This window comes from Ambystoma mexicanum, chromosome 2p (assembly GCF_040938575.1).
Source record: "Ambystoma mexicanum isolate Mex_15411 chromosome 2p, UKY_AmexF1_1, whole genome shotgun sequence".
Classification (NCBI taxonomy): Eukaryota; Metazoa; Chordata; class Amphibia; order Caudata; family Ambystomatidae; genus Ambystoma; species Ambystoma mexicanum.
This window is the reverse complement of record NC_090923.1, coordinates 1,303,283,446-1,303,305,795: the sequence shown is the minus strand read 5'-3', so window position 1 is coordinate 1,303,305,795 and position 22,350 is coordinate 1,303,283,446.

Sequence of the window (22,350 nt, the reverse complement as noted above, 5' to 3'; positions counted from 1 at the left end):
CTGCAAAACTGAAACCCGATAAACATCAACCCACATCAGTGAACAGCCACAGTGAGCGAGCAGACAGAAGAGAAAAGGTTGCAGAGGCACTCATGTGGACTGACAACGCAAGCCCCTGTGATCCGTAGCAGGGAGAGAGCGAGCAACAAAGAGAAGCCACAACCATATGCGGCAGGCAGAGAAACCATGCAGTGCTGCCGGGAAACACCAGAAAGCATACGCAAGGACTCACAAACTCCCTAGTCCACCAGGGACAAAGAGGGGAACATCACCCTCTCTCCCTCATAGAACTTATCTGAGAGGAATCTGGAACAGAGACCCAGAACACAAACATAAACACTTGGCTACCTGGGCTGCGATTGGCATTCCACGGTAAACCCAGACAGAGAATTTGGGCAGGGTTTAACCCGCTACATATGACTTTTCATGACCACTACCAGCAGAGAGGGGAATAGGGCTGCCACGGGATGATACAAGTGTGGGTTGTTCGGGTGAGGTCAGAGGTGGAAGATTACCAAGAAACCAGCAGGAGGGAGGAAGGAACAGCAAAGTGTGGAGGCCATTTCTGGAGGAGGCTAGTGAGTCGAGGTGGTACTGCTGTCTGTGTGTATGTGTGTTTGTGTGGCGAAAGGGGTTAGAGAGATTATTGTAAGGAGGGGTTGTGAAGCAGATGGCACTGAGTGAAAGGAGGGTGTTGAAAAAGGAGGGTGTGAAGGTGGCACAAGAAGCGTGGAGGGGCAGTAGTAGCACAGAGGAGGGAGTAGTAGAGCAAAGGAGGGATTAATAGGCCGGTGGAGGGAGCAGTAGAAGGAGCAGTAAGAAAGGGTGGAGGTGAGACCTAGAAGGAGTAAGAAACTTTAGGGGGATAGAAGGTTGGCAGGAGGCGTGACTAAGAGGAAAGAGCAGGAAAGGCAGAGGTGAGAGTGAGTGTGCTAGATGGAGGACTAAAACCAAAAAGGTATTTGTGAGTTAAAATTCCCAAATCCCTGTAGAACATCAACAACTTGATAGAGTAGCAAATGTTAGAAAGTCTCCAAAGCTAGCAGAAAACAGAACTAGACAGTAGGTCCAATCTTATGCATCTACTAACCCAGGGTCGGAACGCCTGGGTTTGGTCAGAGGTGCAATATAAAATGAAAGAGAGAGGGACCACTCTAGGGCCCACAAAGACTTCAGTAAAAAAGCTTGAACTGTCTCTGAGATTTGAGTGATTCTTATGCCATCTGACAGCGCACAACTATGAACTTTGGTACAGTGTGCCTGGAGTTCAAACAGCAAGTTTGAGTTTCTTAACCCTCAATATGTGGCTCCTTTCCTGGTATATGTAGTCACTTGTCAGTCACTCAGTGTTTAGGGTGTGGGTGTCCCCACACTTATTTCTTTGTACATTTTTCCCTATAGATGTTGCTCTGCTGCTTCACGTCCTTAACTCCTGAGAGACACCTCTCTGGGTCTTGTGTTCTTGCACTTTAGGCCGCGACAATGGCAATAGTTAGAGCTTGGTGATAGTATAAACAAACCCCTCAGCTTCCAACAAGAGGCTAATCACCTAGGCTCCACTACAGGTGCAGTTGGGGTGCCTTCAAATCCCTGTTTTAGGATCCTGCCTCTAGTCCCCAACACTCATTCTCATCTGCCCCATCAACGGGTCACACAGTCCGGTGCCTAAAAGGACCTTTCTGGCAACTTTTGCTATCTTATGTCTTCTCCTCGCCTGCTCTCTCTTCCACCACCTTGATTCCACCATATGGTCATACCTCGACCCCTTCACTCATACCCCTCAGTATTAGGGTGTGTCTGCTCCTGTTTCACCTCCCTCAGGTCTTCTCCAGGATCCTCTCTGAAAGCCCACTCCTTCTTCTCAACTACCCTCCTGATCTTCTCCTTTGTGCACCACTCCACCTCGCTGCTGATGTTGCCTCCAACATCCTTCTCAGTGTTCTTCCTCAACTCCTCTTCCATCCTCCTTGATACACTCCTCTGCTCTGATGTCACCTCCAACCACCTCCTAAACACACATCCCAACCTCTCCCATGATGTGGCATCCTGCATGCTCCTTCCTCTCCTCATTCCGCTCTCCCTCCAACCACCTAACTCCTGTTTCCCTCACCACCTCTTTTCTGCTCTCAAACTCCCTTCTCTCCTCTCTTTCTCTGACCTCCTTTCACCAGCCACCTTCTTCCTGCTCCACTTCAATCTTCTTCCTAAAAAACAAACTAGCCGAGAATCGTCTCATATTTTAAGAATAGAGGATAGTTGTCTAGTCACTTTCATCTCTTGTTTTAAATGCGACTATGTACTGATGACTGAGCTCCAAGCTGCTTAGGCTGTAATGTATTCATTGAAACTTCAGCTATACAATGAACACTTGGGCACGGATAGTTCAACAACAAGGAGCAGGTACTCTTTCTGCAGGCTGCCTCTGATTACACTTCTCTCTGCCCTGGTAGCACGCCCTGGTAGTACGCTGGGCTGAGTTAGGGACTGTGAGGAATTCGACCATCCGCACAGGAAAAGTGCGCTCGCCGGGCTTTTTTGTTTGTTTAAAAAAGAATTAATGATGGGGCCATTCCCGTGCACATTTTCCATGCTCACTGCACAGCAGAAGTCACGTACTCTGGGAGGACAGAGTTTACCCGCGCCTCCCTCCCCTGTCATGTTTAGCGGACAGCCATGTGTACATCAATACCCTTTGGCCATGGGCAGCCTGATTAGAATTTCAAGGCTCCATGGATTTGCATCTCCATTGTGAAACGTTGCTGGTAGTGGCGAATACTGAAGAATGTTAATTACCATGCCTCAGGGAAGGCCTGGGTGCAGGGAGTGATAATGGAGACCAAAAACCAGACACCTCTTTGTAATGCAATGTGTCAACTTGGTACTAACCCCCCTCCTTGGTATGAAAGGGCAGTGAATGTCCTGTCTGGAACCACTCCTTTCAGAGCAGAGAAAGTATGCAAATGTAAATTGTAGGAGAAGAAGGTCTGCCTGCAATCCCCTACTTCAAAGTAGGCCCATGTTCTGATCAAGCGCTGCATAGGGCTCAGTTAATTAGGGAGACACTGTGATGTACAGCAGACAGGAAGATGGGTGGGGCTTAGAAGCATATGTTGTCATCCTTCCTCTCTCTGTTGCCAAGCACCCTGGTTCTGACCTGAAGTATCACTGAAGATTGTTGGTGGGGACCCAGGATTGGTTCATTAAGGTGGGCCTAGCCAACACCAATCACTGGGGCCCATTTGGCTTTAAAAGAGGGCCGAGCCCCTCAATGATAAGATCATTTGAAGACTTTGCAAGGAGTAAGAAGGACTCATTTGGACCCGAGCTGAAGGTACAGTCTACCTTCCATCTTCCGCCAGTGAAGGAAGGCCAGGAGCTCCAAGAGGGAAGCAAGATCCCTCCCCTAAACATCTCCCAGGGACCAGAGGGATATACCAGACTCAGAGGACCCATCCAGCAGCTCCAGAACTGGTACCCAGTCAGCACACAGCATGCACTGCTAGGTTCTGACAGCAGGCTTCCTAGGTGGGAAGTGCCAGAGAGTCTCTGGACAAAGGACAAGGTTGTTGCCTGCTAACACCCTCCTGAGCTTTGGGCCGTCTGCCTTGAAAGGACACGAGCCCTGCGAAGAAGCTAAAATGAGTCCCACACAAGCATCATCCAGTGTCCATCTTTTTAAGGACAATTTCGATACAGTCGAGTCCTCGAACCGCATCTGTCGGCACCGCTGACCGTTGTCACGCCGCAGTCACCCGAGCCGTCCGGGGCGCCTCAACCAGCATTCCAGATCCGCCAACCAGCACAGAGAGAACGATTTTTGGCCATGAGCCACTGCGCCGGACAGCCTGCAGACACTCGTCCAGCCTTGCTTGCCGGACTGCCTGCCGCCTGGTACCTGCAGCTGTCTCCCACTACTTACTCTGTCTCACGGGCTGCGAAGTGCCCTGGAACCGCCTTCGAGCACCAAGAACTTCTTCAGCACCAGGTACATTGTGGTTCTGCCCCCCAGGTCCTTCTCCGAAGGCCCCTAGGGACAGTTAAGACCCTTTGCCCCTTTGGTGTTGTAACCAAATTACCTTGGACAGTAAGACTGATTGCTTTACCACCTACCGTCCTGTCAGTATCCAGTGTGCCTCCCTTTCTTTTGTGAAACTGTCTGACCTCTGTGTTCCTTTGCAGTGGGGGTTGTAATTGTAGTGTGCTAGAACTGTCTGTGTTAGTAATAATAAAGTAGATATTTGTATACAAACTTGACTGGACAGTCCATTTTGTCTTTGGGTAATAATTGTATTTTGGCTGTGTTGCAACTAACCAACGATCCACGACCTTGCAGAGATAAGCCTGCTGTTCCGTCCACGTTACCAAAATTGAACAAGGAGGTCTTATAATTTACTTGTATTCCAATCTGTTCGGATCCCTTCTGGTGTACTAGAGGTGTGAGGTTGATTGATGGTTTAGAAAACGATATTCATCCCTGGACCACTAGTGCCCTGGAAGTTGATTCGTCACAGGGACACAGTTCAATGACTGCTGAATAAATCCCTGAGTTGTGTCCTCTGCTCTGCTCGAAGGCCTGTGCAGTATAGGCACCATAGCAGTACCAGCATGAAGTGTGCCTCACCATGAAGAGCGCACACAGACTTCTAGAAAATAAATCTGATCCTGATTCTGATACTTGATAAAAGAAATCATTCTGGAATGGTTTCTTTTTAGAATAAAGGTGTTGGAACGGTGAAACTGGCACAAATAAAGTATAGGAGCACCGCTCCTGCTCACTTCGACCACTGCTGCCACATAGCCTGTGCCTCAGAGATTCTTGACTGAGGTCAGCTCTCTCAATGTGTCCATGCAGAGATAATTCACTCCAGTCCAGCCCTGGTGCACAGAATATGTTCTAGTGTCTGCAGGAAGCTGCTTACAGCTACAAATTATGGTACCATATGTTTTGCTTGGGCCGTCCTGGTATTTTACCCTCTGTCCCGAGACTTTTTTAACTTTTAAAACCAATGTCCAGGGATTTGAGGGATGGTGGACTAATGTCCCGGTTTTTGCCGGTAATCCTGGAATAAATACCTTCCCCCTTCCTCCATGGCTTCCCGCCTCCAATGAGATTTTAATAAACAGTACTTTGCGTGGAAAAGGTAGCGACATGGAAGTAGGACTACAATTTCGTTGGAGCCTTATGTGTGTTTTAGTCCTTCTTTTGTGTTTGTCTGCTGAAACTGTAGTCCTACTTTTATGTTAGTGGTCCATCCTGTTGTTTTATTTTAAAAGTTTGGTCACCCTACTACAAATGCCTTTCATCTTATTGTCTGTTTTCAGGTAATTAAGATGTGTAAACTAATACATTTAATTTTATACATGATATTTTATTTGACAAGCCGATGTGTTGAGAGCAGTAAGTTAAAGGCAAACAGAACACTGCCTGGCTGTGTTGGTTCTGTGTGATTATAAAAACTGAAATCCTGCTGCTTTAGCCAGGTGTCAACTCCAAATTATACATTGTAAAGAACAGTTTCAAATGTGACCACTTGAAATATTTTCCTCAAGTGTGTGATTGGTTGTATTTGAAAGCTCCAGTGGCATTGGAGTTGATTAAGAAGTGAAATAGGTTTGTCACACAGATTTATTAGGTTTCCTCGAATTGTTTTCACCAAATGTAATTTCTTTGGATTTCTTTTGCTGATTGCACCACGTTTTCTTACTGAAAAATGTGGGAGGGAGACCCCTGCACCTCTCCTTCCATCCACAACCCCAACCCCACTATACACCATACCCCAGTTTACCATATATAGATTTGTGGTAAAAGAAAGTGGTAAAAAGTTCAGCAAGAAAATGTCTGAAAAATCCCATTCTCGTGAATGTGAAGAATAGCAGTCATGCTACCAATGGTTGGGGTATACAAAGTCATACATTTGAAAATGAATATGCTGTGTTGCTGATAATTCACATGAATGTTTCTGTGGTGTCATCATTATCCTAATTAAAATGTTTGAAACTTGAAGAATCCTACATATTTTTGGTCACAGAAAGTTGGCATGTATGCAACTACATACCTGGTTTCACCCTTATTAGGGATCATCAGTGCAGTTTAATCCTGACAGCCTTGTGGTTGGAGCATTTGGCCATGTTTTCACAACACCATGAAAGTTATGGTGCGTTTAAAAAGGTTTGAAAAAAAACCTTTCACCTGAAATGTGAAAGTAGGAAAGTCCATTTGAGCCAAGTCACACATTCCACAATGCCACCTAGTAGCCATTTTAAACCCAGCATAACGTTCCTGGTGTTGTGAAAACATAGCCAAATGCTCCAACCCAGGGCCATCTTAAGCACTTTTGGGGCCCTGGGCACAGACATCTTTGGGGCCCCTCCACCAAACCAAAGGCATTAAGGGATCAAGAATACTGGTCGCGCCCCCCACCCGTCGCGCTCACAACTAATAGGTTGATTTGCTGTCTCGCAGCATAATACGCACGTTTACTCCCTTTATGTCCCCTTGCCCTCTTCATTCTTGCTCTAATCAGAATGATAAACAAGTAGCATTTGAAGACCAACATTAGCAATCTACAAAGGAGTTACTGTTCTAGAACATACAGGATACTTTTTATCAATAACATCCAGGAAGGTAGATGTAGTATTAATGCAGGACTGTATGTAAAATGTACATGTAACCCATAATAGACAGAGAACTCACATTAGAAACATGCTCATGCATGGATAGACACCACCAATTGGAAGGAAGGAGAACGCTACACATACCGCAGCATGGATAGTGGAGGCAGATTAGAAGCTACCAGGAAGGTGTCTTTATCCAGACAGACTGAGATTAGAAGTGGGATATGGTTTTCAAATAGTGTTGCCATTAGATATCAAAGAAACAAATGCCTGTGGTGTGCGATACAAATATGCTCACTATTAACACAGTGAAACCATGAATAAGGGTTTTATGAAGATCATACCATGAGAAGGAAATCACTCGGAAGGGCTGACAATTTTGAAAGGTTTAGGAACAGGCAATATTGAGAGGTTAGGCAATACAAGATTAAATGAGATGCCCAGGACCACACATTGGTTAAGGGGTGAAGCTGGGATGTGTGACAACTCTGCAATTTCTGCATTAGAACACTTTCTTTTCCAGTTCTTACTATGAACTAAAACAATCTAATTTTATTAAAAAAACAGACTTAGAAAGTACACAAATCACATTACCAAACATGACAATTTTTAAACAAAATATTATAGAAGGGTGTTATGCAAAATGGGAATGATTCTAGCTTCATTCTCTCCATCATCAAGGGAAGTATATAAGAACCAACATACCATCGATGTGATTGTACAAATTTAATCTGGGTTTGTATTTTCTATTTTAAAGCTTTAAATACTTCCAAAACAATGACATTTTCATTTATAAATGTGCATAAAAACCTTTGACTTGTACCAAAAAGCAAATCGTTTTTTTTATGTCAAACGAGCAGACCTTAAAATATGCTTGCCTGAGGCCTGTAACATATATGCTCTCTTCTGTCTACCAACCCTTGCACCCAAATGGCCTACATAAGAAAAAAGATCAAGTAATGGGCTAAACGATACAAGCACCATGCAAGAAGGCAAACCTCACAGAAGACAGCACAGTAATGTAAGATATATTAGACGAATTGACCAGGATCACTGTATCATCTGCTGGCAAATCCAGGATACAAACATGGGTGTTGTCGTTCCATAGTCTTGAATTTGGATACTTATTCACCTCTTGGACTAACAGTTTATGCCATTGTTGGAGGCGATTGCCTAGGTTTTACAACATCCCATCTGAACAAACCAATTTCTAGACCTTCACCATACGGATATGTTAATTTTTATAGCAACCTCTATCTGGTACATGTACATTGCTGATAATAGCAGATGTTGTTCTGCAAAACCAAGTACATATGCAGGCAGGTTTATAAACTTCTGACATAGGAAAGGCTCAGCCAGCCTTGCTGGAATGTGATATTCTAATTTTGCATATGAACACATATCTCTGCAATGGGTCCTTCACACACTAAGCTAACTTCTGAACCATTGTGGCACTCAATTTATCAATATGCATTTCACCATTGCCTATTGCACATGATCAACATAATTCCCACAGGAAGGAAGGAATTCTACAGAGTTGTGCCATAAGGAACTATGTATACCACAGTGAACACAGAAAGTAGTACATGAGGTTATCAAGGCAGAATGCACTTGCCACAACAGAAAGGCAATGGGTTTAGAGCCTCAGCAGCACCTTATAAAATATCCTGACATGTGCTATTTAAGACTGGTGAACAATGGAATCTTACTTCTGCTGATCAGCTAGCTTTGTAGGGCTCCCTCCAAGTTGGGGGCTGTGGGCAAGTGCCCCTTTTGCCCTCCCATAAAAACGTCTCTGCTCCAACCACAAGGCTGTCAGGACTATACTCCACTGATGTTCCCTAAGAAGGGTGAAACCAGGTATGTAGTTGTCCTGGCAGCCTTGCAAATGGCTGTCTTGGGTTGATTAAGATATGTATAAAGTAGCACTGCCCTCTTGGGCAAAGACAATTTCCTGGAGAAAAAGGTTTGCATTTCATCTAATTTGCATACCCACAATGCCTTGCTGTTGTGGCTCAAAACTGGATGTGAACTTCCAGCGATAGCTACTAGGTGGTGTTTTGGAATGTGCGACTTGGCTCAAATGGACTGTCCTACACATATTATATATATATATATATATAAGTTTTTTACCATGTTTTCGCTGCTGCCGACATACGTATGATATGATATGATAGTTTATTCAAATCACGCCCATACACAAGTGTTTCTTAGTGGTCATTATCTTGTGATGTCACCTCCTGTGATGTTATCAAATGCAAATAAAGGGGCCCTGCACTTAACTTGCCGCACTTGGCCCTGCAAATCCTAGGCCCTGCCCATACTCTCTGCTTGGAGAAACGCCATTAGAAAACGCTTCTGTGAATTAGGCCCAAACTGAAGTCATAAATACGCAACCGAAGTGACATTGTTTAAGAGGTGAGTGCGGAAGAGAAAACATACCTTATTATCTGGAATTACACTGCATTGCAACTGCGACTGCCCATCCGCGGTTCTTGTTTGATGTCGGTGTGGCAGTTAAATCGGCAATTTTAGAGCAGTTATTTATACAGATTCTAATATTCCAAAATAAACAAAGGACCAATTCAGTGATGGACTTTTTGCGGAAGACATTTGTAAATGGTGTATGGAGTGGTAATGTGTTTGGTGTCGGTTGCACAACCTTCTCCATCCAACCTTGTGTGTTGACTGTTTCTCCCACAATGTCAAGGCAATTATAAATCAAAATCTGCTACAGACCCCAAGAGGAGGGGTGAATCGATTTCAGAATATCGTTCAGGAATTATCGTGGCTCAAGGCAATTGGTAAAAGGCAATCTGTATGTAAAAAAGGAAGGAACGTGGCACTGAAACTGCAGACCTACTATGGGCCTCATTACACAGTAGGCGGTAAGGGTTTACCGGTACTGGTATTTTACCGGTACCGGTAAACCCTTACCGCCTTACTACGAGGTCCCTTTGCGGGTTGGTGAATTTAACGCCTGCTTTTTGCAGGCGTTAAAAACCAACCCGCAAAGGGACCAGAGAGCTAATTACGGTACCGCAATTAGCGCCTTCCCCATTCCCATAGAGCCCTATGGGGCAAAAATGGGAATCGGGAAGGGCAATGGGGGAAAGGGGAATTACCGCCCCGCCAACCTTGGAATAGAGCGGTAATTCCCCTTTCCACCAAGGCGGTGCCGGTATTTTACCGGCATAGACCAAGGTGCTAATAGCACCTTGGTCCACCGCCATCCGTGTAATGAGGCCCTATGTTTGACCAGTGCTTGTTTAGTATACACGCAATTGAAGAGAGTTACCGATGTGTCTACTTCATAATGTCGGCCATATTGCCAACCTCCCAGTTTTATCTGTAGTAGTGCGTTTTCATTTCTCAGCCGCCCTCGTCCATTTTCTTTATCCAGTGCACGGGATGAGTGAGCTATAGCTTGAGGGCTTGCGTTAACACTGTAAGCCTCATCCGTTCCACGGTCTGGTATAGATGAGCCTGGATAGATGACTAGATGGGCATCATTCAACGCTACCTGGCACAGGCTGAGCATAGTATCTTTATATGACTGTTGGCATTGGCAAAAGATGCACTGATATGAATGTAGATGCGTGGCAGGCTGAACTCGTTTTATGTGATATGTCTCCAGTGTTGTACCCTTGTTGATTTCTCCTTGTCTAGTCTGGGTGGAGAGCAGGGCAAGGGAGATGTGTTTCAGATGAAGAGTCTCGCCATAAATAAATAATACCAGTAACTCTAGATTGTCGATGGTATCATTGCACAGTGACATCAATTTCATTCTGAAATTCAGATCTTTTCGTCGTTTGAAACCTAGCTCTCGCAGGATTAGCGTCAGTGGTTGTGCACGTATTGAGTTTCAAACATCGAAGAACCCTCACTGGTAAATGTTAACCCTCTCCCACCAGGGCCACAGCCAACTTAGATATTTAATTCCACTAAATGGACGTTATAACAACACCTTGAACTGTTAATTGCTGCTGGGACGATCTTGGAGCTAGTCTAGTAACCCTGTGTTACCTCAGTGTACCTAAGAGCGACGTGGTTTCCTGGCAGTGGCATTCTAATTCTATACAAGTTCATCCTGATGCCACTGTAGGATGGAAGGTGAAACTCAGAAATACAATCTGCATATTGGCAAGCATTGGCGAAGCCAGTAAGACTGGCTTGGAAAATGTAGAGGATACCATATTTGTGTAAAGAACCCTTAGGACGAAAGGCTTATCCTCTACATAGGCAAAGCCGGACCTATCAGGTTTTCCAATGCTTATTTTTATACATTTGCCATTGAATAGACTATTGGTAAAAGGCAATCTGTATGGAAAAAATACATTTCTTCAAAATGGCTGCCGTACTACCAGCCTTCCAGTTTGTTCTGTACCTTTCTTCAAAATGTCTGCCGTATTACCAGCCTTCCTGTTTGTTCTGTACCTGTTTTGTGTTTTAATGTCACTGACCAGCACCTCTCGTGCATGCTCTAGAAATCAACCAGCTCAAAGATTCACAGCCATGTAAAATGCACATGTAGGAGCAGGGACGTCATTTCACCAAAATGCCAGTGGTAGCGGAAGTGACATCACATGACCCTTGACCTCTGATGACATCACAGCAAGTAATGTTATTTGACCCCACCCCAAAGTGCTATCACGGGAAGCAATGGAACACGACCTTTCACCCCTCGACAAAACAGGAAGTTGCATCACATAGCATTATTCCTAAGTATACGAAATATATGGTTACGATACCACTATAGTGTGATATACATTTCATACAAGAATTAATCACCATATGTATCATTAAGATCAGTGTGTATAGGCCCATATCACCAAATTACTGTGAATGCAAGCAGACGTCCATTACCAAATGATAATGATGTGTTATTATATAGCACTTACGCTTAAGCGCTTTATATAGAACAAATATACATACAATATCACCGAACCTGTGTTGGTACTCATTATCGACTTCAGAAGAATGAAAGGCTGAGTTGAGGTGTTTAAGAACAGACTAAATCAGTAACTCACCCCCTAAAGTGTGCCTGAAATAAACCTTTAATGATTTTAGCAATATTGTATAGAATTCCAGAAAGACAAATTATTTGTTATTCCTATTCTATCTTATTTAGGGTCACTGCTGAAAGTGTTAAACTTGTGGAAACCTGTTTTTTTAAGAGGCCTGAACAAGAAAGCCATGCACTCCAGAAGCAAAGACCCACATGGTGCTGGCCACAGCCAAGGAGGTTGCAAAAAAAAAAAGTGTACTTAGTTTTTCATTTTTTTAGGGGTAGCAAGGGAGACCACAGGGGTTGCAGTTGCGACCCCTAAATGACATCCCTGCGTAGGAGAGACTTTATTTTGGCGTTAACTCACGCAGATGACATTTCAAGACTGGAAATACTGATTTTGTAGAGATACAATGGATCAATGAAATGCAGGGTCAGACTGGGGCATACAATTGTCTCGGGCACCAATAAAAAAGTGTCCCACCGTTGAAAATGGTAATTCATTCCTTTTGTGACGGACTGAGTAGTACCCAAGGGGGAGGTTTTTGATCAAATGTAATGTAAATTGTGCATTTTAAAGAATATGCATTCTGTAACACTGGCCAAAACTACTAGCCTCACGGTGAAGTTACTTTTGAAACTGGCCCACAAGGGCAAAAAAGTGACCAAAAAAACAGGCCCACACTAGCCTTTTGTGTTTTTGGTTCGGGCCTTTGCCTATTGCCCTACAGGCCAGTCCGAACCTGATGAAATGCACTCTCTGCATCATGGAGCAAGTGCCTGTAATGGACTGGGAACCTTGTCATAATATTCTTTGTTGCCAAGTACAATACAGGTTCTTGTAAGAACACAAATAAAAAAATGCAATGCAACAGAAAGCTGAAAACATAATCACCTCTATCAAGTGACTGTAAGCGCACCCATCATCGAAGGCAGCCATCAAAGCGTACATGTCGTTCAATCTTAGATGCTATGCAGCCGCTCGTAAATGCTGCTTTCATCCCTGCACCGGTCATGCTCTGTAGCAACAGGTGTGTGGCCTACAAATGTGAGGACTGAAGGATTCACCTTTAAGACATCCAGGGACGACTCCTGGAATCTCTGTGTAAGGTGTTTCTCCCCTTGATTCTGTATGAAGGAGTGAGCAGCAACCTGTATGCGTCCTGAGCAGGGATACTTACACCTTACTGCACACATGTGCAAATGAAACCCAGGGGGATAAATGGTGAACCAAGACTGGAAATACTGATTTTGTAGAGATACAATGGATCAATGAAATGCAGGGTCAGACTGGGGCATACAATTGTCTCGGGCACCAATAAAAAAGTGTCCCACCGTTGAAAATGGTAATTCATTCCTTTTGTGACGGACTGAGTAGTACCCAAGGGGGAGGTTTTTGATCAAATGTAATGTAAATTGTGCATTTTAAAGAATATGCATTCTGTAACACTGGTCAAAACTACTAGCCTCACGGTGAAGTTACTTTTGAAACTGGCCCACAACTGGCCCACAAGGGCAAAAAAAACAGGCCCACACTAGCCTTTTGTGTTTTTGGTTCGGGCCTTTGCCTATTGCCCTACAGGCCAGTCCGAACCTGATGAAATGCACTCTCTGCATCATGGAGCAAGTGCCTGTAATGGACTGGGAACCTTGTCATAATATTCTTTGTTGCCAAGTACCATACAGGTTCTTCTAAGAACACAAATAAAAAAATGCAATGCAACAGAAAGCTGAAAAAATAATCACCTCTATCAAGTGACTGTAAGCGCACCCATCATCGAAGGCAGCCATCAAAGCGTACACGTCTTTCAATCTTAGATGCTATGCAGCCGCTCGTAAATGCTGCTTTCATCCCTGCACCGGTCATGCTCTGTAGCAACAGGTGTGTGGCCTACAAATGTGAGGTCTGAAGGATTCACCTTTAAGACATCCAGGGACGACTCCTGGAATCTCTGTGTAAGGTGTGTCTCCCCTTGATTCTGTATGAAGGAGTGAGCAGCAACCTGTATGAGTCCTAGCAGGGATACTTACACCTTACTGCACACATGTGCAAATGAAACCCAGGGGGATACATGGTGAACCATCATGTAAAGGCCTATTGCAGACCTCAGTATATGCAGGCTGCACTGAGGGGGGTATGGCCCTGTCCTATGGTAGGTCAGCCCTGATGACTGACAGTTTTGCCTGAGACCCTGGTTAAATAAACAGACACGGCCTTTTTCATTTGCACTGCTTGAACAGCCTTTTTATATAACTGTGTATAACGGATTCTCTTTATCACATGAGTAATTTTACACCGCTGTGCCCCTAGAGTGGGACACTCTCAGTTAATGCATGGAATAAATAAATACTTAAGTGACATCATTTCATTACATTAGATAATAACTTATTAAATAGCACCAATTCAGTAAACTGGGCAGAGGGGTGTTTGAATGGGTATGTTTCATACAGAAATGTGATGAGCAGCTAGGTAGCATGAGTCCATTGACATTTGATAATAAATAATTAAATAGCATCAGTTCAGTACTCTGGGATGATGGGTGTTGGGTGCAAGCTCATTCACATCTGACAATAAATAATTAAATAGCATCAATACAGTAAACTGGAATGATGGGTGTTGGGTGCAAGTTCATTCACACCTGAAAATAAATAATTAAATAGCCTCAATTCAGTACCCTGGGAGGATGGGTGTTTGAAGGGGTACACTTCATACATAGAATAATTAGCTAATTATCATGAGTTCCTGGGCATCTGATGATAAATCATTATAATGTAGCCACTCCTTTAGATTTGATGAGGGAGGTCATAGCGCAGGGATTTCAGACCTAGGACAACTGCGTGCTTAGATAACTTCAATTAGTTTGCATTTGGTGGAGAATTATTTAATTCCCACTAGCACAACCCTACTCTAAATGGTAGCTGCAGTCTACCACTAAGACCACTCACTTAACACAGGACAAATATTACACACACACACACACACAACTAGGCCCCCAATAACCGAGAATCACCCGAAAGTGGCGGTAAAATAGTTAAACTCAGGCAGAGGCGTTAACTCCAGCCTAAATCAGTTATCCTTCCTTTGACTCAGTTAAGTAACATGGCTAGGTTAGCACTGCTCGCTGGGGAACCGCCACTTTAATGACCCCTGCGACCCGAATCTCCCCCTCCATCCGTCACACTCTCAGGAGGTCCCTCCTAAACTGTCGTGGGGTACAAATGTACCAAATTCCAACCACGAAGCTCTCAGAGCAGCGGCTGCCCAATGGAGCTGAACACACGAGGAGCACCCATGCGAAGCGGCCCCACTCTCATTTTTTCCTTTCCCCAAGCACAAGCGTGATGCAGAGTCCTGAACCCTGCCCCTCAGATACGACGCCCACACTTGTAAAACAAACACACATAAAACCCAGATAGCAAACTCGCCAACTGGATCGCCCGAAGTAAAGAGTGTGTGCTAACTCCCTGCTACCTTCCTTTCCGTAAACCACAGAAAGCGCACACCACCACTGAACGCGGGTGATCGCCAATGCAACGCTCGTCGGAGAGGACGTGACAGGAGCCGGTCTGGGCCCAAACACGGCCCGCCGCACGTCGCCTCAGGCCCCCCACATCAGGCTACGAGACCGTGTGGGGAGGCCTCATAATACACAGCCCGGAGAGGCCTGTTGTATGAGGCACAAGAGGTACAAGGGGCCTCACGGACAGGCAAGACCACCTGCCCTGGTCCCTGTCCCTCGCGCTTCTCCCCCTTTGCGCACCAGGTTTCTTTTTATCAAACTCCCCAGACGTTCCCACGTTGGACTCCACCGGGGCGTGCTGACAGGGAAATCACCCTAATCTCCTCAGAGACGTCCCGGCTCCCCCCTGCTGGTTGGGAGTCACCAATAACCCATGGTGGTCTAGTTCTTCATAAGGAAAACTCCGGATGCCTGCATTTGACAAAATTGAAAGGAAAAATGGGGCAAAGCGCCTATTGCGTGCGCACAACAACCCCAAACATAAGAAATGCATAAATTACCTTCGGGGCATGTAATTACATAAAACCACCCCACGCACAACAATACCTCACAGGTAACCTCAAAAACCATATATTTGTTTCTTTTTTTTTCTTCAGGTATATTGCCCAAAACCAACTACATAATCATTCCATATATTCTGAATGGTTTATATAAACCCCCAAATTAAATACGGGTTTACATCTGGATAGGGCGCGTCGATGCCCAATGTCTACGCATGGCTGAAGGTATGCCTGCTCCCACTCTTTCATGATGATACATGGCCTGTAAGAGTGGGCATATTCCAGACACAGGGTAGGTAGATTGCAGTCTGCTGTGGGCATCCAGCACCAATCCAGGGCCATCCTGTAAGGGTGGAGAAGCCGCTACATGCTGAAGGTCTGGGTTGCTATGGGGTTGAGTGGCTTCCCAACCAATAATTTCCATTTCAGGAAGTGTCCAGATGACTGGGTATGCGTTTTGGGAACCTGCTCATTAGAGGGAGAGAGACCCTGTGATCTCAACAACTGGGATCCTCCTGTCGACACAGCATCAACATCCTTTTCACCCATTTATTCAAGGTAATCATCCGTAATGGAGAAAGACACTGGGCTTGGTGCCATTGATATAGTAGGGAAAGAACAGCACCACTATGTGTATGTATTCTATGATCGCTTCTTCCCCATCTCCTTGGGGGAGGAAGTGGATCTCTCTTGCCTCTCGGAGGACACATCATATCACTTATCCTAATGTGGTTATCCATACGCCTTCATTTGTTTTACTCCCTCTTGCACAAGAGGTACCCCTCCATTTTTCCTACCTTGAAAGCGGTGAGTGGCGGTACCCTTTGGTTCCCATTCACGTCATTTCCGGTCTGTGGCGAAGTACATCTGATGTCAGGACTTCGATCCCTCTACCACCGGATATAATGTGAGGAATCCAATCAGTGACCGGCCTTCCAGGTATTGTTAATGTTAATGTTAAAAGTATTTGTATAGCGCACCGTCACCAACGGAGTTGGTCTCCAGGCGCTCAGGCAGATCTGTAAACAAAAGGTGGACGGGTTGGGTTAGTGGGTGAAGAGGGCGTAGGAAAGTGAGAAGTGGTGTACTGTTGGCAGCTTCAGTTCGGTTTTCACTGTGCACCGTGCTTGGGTGTGCAAGTAGGACCGAAGCGGGTTCTCGCGTGCTGTTGTTGCGATCTATGTGCTGGTTGTTGTTGCGGTGTGGTGAAGTCTGTGTGGTTTGCTGTGAGAGAGGTGGCTGTGTGGGTTTTGTGTGCATTAAGTAAGCAGAAATTAGAGGTTTTAGTTAGTGGGTTGTATGTCTCATAATACCTGTAGTTTAGTTTATGTATCAGGTAGTCATATTGGGTTGGTATATCTCTCTCTAGGTTTCCTGATTATCTAGTTTCTGTGGTAATACTGTGGCTGGTTCCGCAGATTAATTGGCATAGTACCTCAGGTTCGTCAGCATTGTCCCTAGATCGATAATGTTTTTTTATTGTCATTAACCAGCTACTTTCTATCTATTTACTGGCGGTAGTCCATTGGGTGGTATAACTTCTCTTCCCTTTCCTGACTGTCTAGTATCTGGGCCGGGGGATGAAGTTGGCCTCCAGCTAAGTTATTGAGCGTGGTACACCCAGGGGCGGGCATAATCCTGTTTAGGTAGTGGGGATATATTATCTATCCCCGTTCTTTCCTATGAGTTCCTGTTTATGGTCCATTGCTGCCTGTGCCCTCAAGAGTTGCCAGGTGCCATTGCTGGGTAACACCTTGCTCTCCCTTCCAATTGATCTGTAGGTCTTCTTGTTATGGTATTCCGTGCAGGCCTCATGGAGGAGCAGAGCTGTGGTGAGGGGGATGGAGCAAAAACATCTGAACAGCCAGATAATGTGCCTGGGTTGCAGTATGTATGATGCCACTCACCAGCAGGTCAATAGGCCAATATTGGTCAGACATCCGGTAAATGGCTTGAGAATAATGCACCAGGCCCTCCCTAAGGGTGTCTACGATATACACAACAATGATTTGTTTTTAGTGGAACTTCACATTTTCTTGACAGTGGGCCTCATTACGAGTCCGGCGGTAACCGCAGCGGTAAAACCGCCTAGTTACCGCCAGACACGTATTACCATTCCGCCTCCGTGACTCCCGAAATTACCAGGGCATTACAGCCCCAGTGTCCCGGGAGTCACGGAGGCGGAATGGTGTTAATCCCCATTCCCATTGAGTCCTATAGGACTCAATGGGAATGGGGAAGTGGAAACACCGGCACCATCTCGTGATGGTGCTGGTGTTTCCACGTCCGCCTGCAGGCGGGAGGTGTTCAACCTGCCAGGTCAACCTGCCGGAATTAACAGTGGCGGAGGGTTTACCGCCACTGTTAATTCCAGACCGCCCGACCCGTAATGAGGCCCACTGTGTTTAATATGTTTAATAACAAGCACCATCCCTGTGTCAAACACTGACAACAAGAAGGTGAAACTATCACAAAGTTCTTTCAGTTGTGTGTCTTTAAATCATGAAAGTACAGATGTAAAACCCAGAGGAGAGTTTTAAGGCTCACATTACTTTGAATTCCAGTATCTTGTAGTCTCCCATTCATGATGGTAAAAATTAAACCACAACCATATTCATTTTTGCTTAACATGTTTTCATAAAGATTTATGTATATGTCAGGTTGGCTTATTTTGTGATTTGTGTACTTTTCAAGTATTCTCTATGAAGCAGAGCATTACTTTAGCCCTTAGAAGACAGCATTAACAGATATCTGTGCAAACTAAAGATGAGACAATATGTGGTCAAGTGCCTAAATTGCACACCAGTCGCAAATAATGGCTACAGCACCTTAAACACGCATTCGCAAGGCCAACAGTTTGGGCTTTTGTGTAGGCATGGCAAAGGCACTTTGCAGGCACTACCGTAGTGGCTATTGATGGTAGCAGGTGCAAAATGGTGCGAGTAGCTGGGAAGCTAATAGCAACCCCTGGCAAATGCCTAATACATATACACAAGCCAAAACTGTTGCTGTTGCCAATGCTTCTTTTTTAACAGGGCTTTAGTGAAGGGCATAGATAGTGCTTATAAATCGAGTGGCTGAAGGCAGACCTCGTTAAGATATTTTTATTATACCAGTGTTGTATTTGCAACTCCAAGTAAATCATCAACTCTCAGAAGAGAAGACTGCTTTGAAAAAACACTGGCAGCACTTTGAGTGCAAAGTTTGATGGTAAGGAGTTTCCATGAGAAGGTGATTTGGGCGGAGAAGGGCAGGAACTGGGTGGGAATGGCCATAGGGATTAGCACAGCCATGGGCAATCAATGGATGGGCAAATAACCAAACCACACCTTCAAGCTTTGTGTCCCTCCTCATATGCCATTTCTCCCTATCTGTAGTCTAATGCTATTGTTTTGGCTTATAAGTGGCACTAAAGCACCACCTGATAGTCCAAACTAAAAAGTGTGTGATCCTGGGCAAATCACTTCATCTTGTTGTCCCTTATTCAGACATGCCAACATTGTGGGGTCTCTGGGAGGGAGATTTCACCACAGAAATCGGGAGAATGTAGTTTTCCCATAGGACTGCATTGGGGTTATGATTATTTTAGGTGGGAGACAGTAAAAAAAATAGCACTATTTTTAATTGAAAAATCAGGAGTCTCCTGCCTAAATCGGGAGGGTTGACACGTATGCTTATTAGCCAAAATTGGGAGTCGCTAAAAGAGACTCAGTTCAGAGCACATGCTATTTAGAAAGTCTCAATTGTGACTTAATAGTCTATAGCTTTGGCCTATGCCCTATAGGGTGGATGAGGCCTATGAAGCCCCTTCCTTCGGCCCACCTTGTGCAGTGCATATAGCAGAGAAGAATGTGCTTTGGCAGAGGTCATCAGAGACAAGCTGCAGAGGCTTCAAGTTCATTCGTGTGAGAGAAAGGCACCAGTAGCGGATTCTATGCAGAGCATCACTGCACCACAAGTAAAACACTTTCACAGAATGGACAATCAAAGCAAGGTAAGTAGCACAACGGGGGCGAAAATGGAACCAAGAACTAAATACACAGAATTAAAGAGGGATTACCACAAAATACTTTGGCATCAGATATTATATGATAGTTTATTTATATAGCGCCTATACACAATGTGTTCCCAAGCGCTTCAAGGCAAGGGGCAAGGGAGGGAACATGGGAAAATACAATGAGATTCTTACAGGCCATGAACAGTAAGGATGTGAAATTAACTATCACACTCGGCCTGACAACATTTCAGATAGTGCAAGAGCTAAGAGATAGATAAGGAAGGAAGGGGGCGAGTGGGAAGGAAATGGAAACAGACAGGCTACTACCATACTAGGCCTGACGACATTTCTGGTGGAGCTGGAGAAAAACAAAAGGTGAGGGAGAGGGGTGCAGAAAGGAGGGAGGGGAGGAACAAAACAAGCAACTACAGTACTAGGCCTGACGACATTTCTGGTAGAGCTGGAAAAAAAGAAAAGGTGAGGGAGAGGGGTGCAGAAAGGGAGGGGATATAAGAACGCGATTATCCACTCAATAAGATACAGAAAAGTGCCCTTAAAAACTGATCCCAGACAACCATTGGTAATGCCAACAGTTTTGGCTTTTGTGTATGCACGGGAAAGATATGTGCCAGGCACTTGCGTAGTGGTATTAACTGGCCACTGATGGCAGCAGCTGAAAAATGGTGCAAATATCTGGGCATATAATAGCAGTGCTTGGCAAATGTGTAATGCTTATACATAAGCCAAAAGTATTGGCTTGGCCAATGCTTGTTTTTAATAGGACTTCAGTGAAGGACATGTACAGTAATTATAAATCGAGTGGCTGCAGGCAGACCTAGTGAAGATATTGAATTACACTGTAGTACTTTTACAGCTCACATTAAGTGATTAACTCTTAGAAGACTGCTTTACAAGCACTTTCAGCACAAAGTTTGATGGTAGAGCTTGATAAAGCTAACTCAAAGAGATCCCAGGATGATGTGCTTTTGGGGCAGAGCGGCAGAAAGTGGGTGGGATTGGCCATAGTGATTAGCATGGCCTTGGGCAGTCAATGGCTGGGTAAATAATCAAATGACACTTACAAGATGTGTGTCCCTCCTCATATGCCATTTATATCAACCTGTACTCTAATGTAATAGTTTCGGTATATAGGCGCCCCTTTGGTGCCACCTGATAGCCCAAATTAATAAGGCAACTGGAGTGCAGTCCTGGGAGGGGCAGAGAGGTGTCCCACCTGTCAGCAAGCTCCACATCGTTATGTGGGCAGACCGCCGTTGCGGTCCGTGCATACAGGACGTTACGCGGGGGCATGGGAGGGGCGGGATCTAGGATGCGGCAGTTGCCGCCTTGTAATCAATAAAGACGGTTGAGTGATCCTGTGGCTCTGTGTGCCCTCATCGTTTTAGGGCCACCCCCACAGCCTTAACAATGGCGATGAGGGGAACAATCCCACGCACATGACCGCGGGGCCTTCCATCGGGCAGTGAAGCGCATCGGCGCACCCCCGCTTAAGGAAAGGATCCTGCCACACGCTGCGACTCCAGCTGCCACGCGAGCCTGCTTCCACAGAGGCCCGGAAATCTTCCCGACTCTCATCACGAGCTGAAGCGCACCGTCGCATGCAATACACGCACACATCTACACGGGCAGACTACTGAAGTCGGGACTCCCGTCATACGCAGGCGTGAAAGGCCTGCAGGAAAACTTCATCCGAGACGCAGAATCAGCTGGCAGATGACGATCGATGGAAGCAATTGGTAGGCCTAATCCAGCAGTTTAAGACACAGTGAATATAATCTCGCCAAAAACGCTCATAAGGGAGCCCCACGCATGTGTTTTTGGCATACAAGCAAGACAAAGCAGATACTCAGAGACAACTTCCTACGGCTAAAACACCCAAAAAGGGCCCCTGTTTTTCATCACACAGTGAAAATACTCACGTCTGAGACACGATCATGTCAGACCCAGCGCTGGTGACTGCGTCATCCTCGTGAGGGGCAGATAACCCTCAAGGAAATTACCAACATCAACCACAGGCCGCCGGTGGCTCATCTCAAGTAATGCACATGCCAAACCCGTTTGAAATACGGGACACCCCCAACCTAGGACCACGCTGTACCACATGGCTTCGAGATTTCAAATTTTATGCTGGAGCCATTGGGTTAACTGACGATGAGAGGCTCAAGAACACACTTTTCATGGCAGTAGGGCCGGAAGTAAGGGACATGGCAGGTGAACTGTTGGATGTGGCCACTGTAACATATCAAGCACTCCATGTCAAACTGTCAGAATATTTTGCCCCGCACACAAATGTTGATTATGAACGTCATATCTTCAACACGACTAGACAAGAAAAGGGGGAATCCATTGACAATTTCATCATGCGTCTTCGCATCAAACTCAAACATTGTGAATTCCACAAATACTTGAACGAAGAGGCGCTCAGATCGCAAGTCATTGCAGGCTGTCTCTCTCAACCATTCCGGAAACAATTGCTGCAAAAGCAGAGATCCCTCGAAGAAATCCTGGCGTTGGCCCGCATGGAGGCCGCAGTGGACTCGCAATTGGACAATCTGGGAAAAGTCTCCATACAACAACACACGGAAAACGGTGACACTATTAACAAACTATATGCGAATCCCACCCAAGGTAATAAACGCCCTGACACCACGTGTTACAAGTGCGGCTATGAATGCCCACACGCGGGGG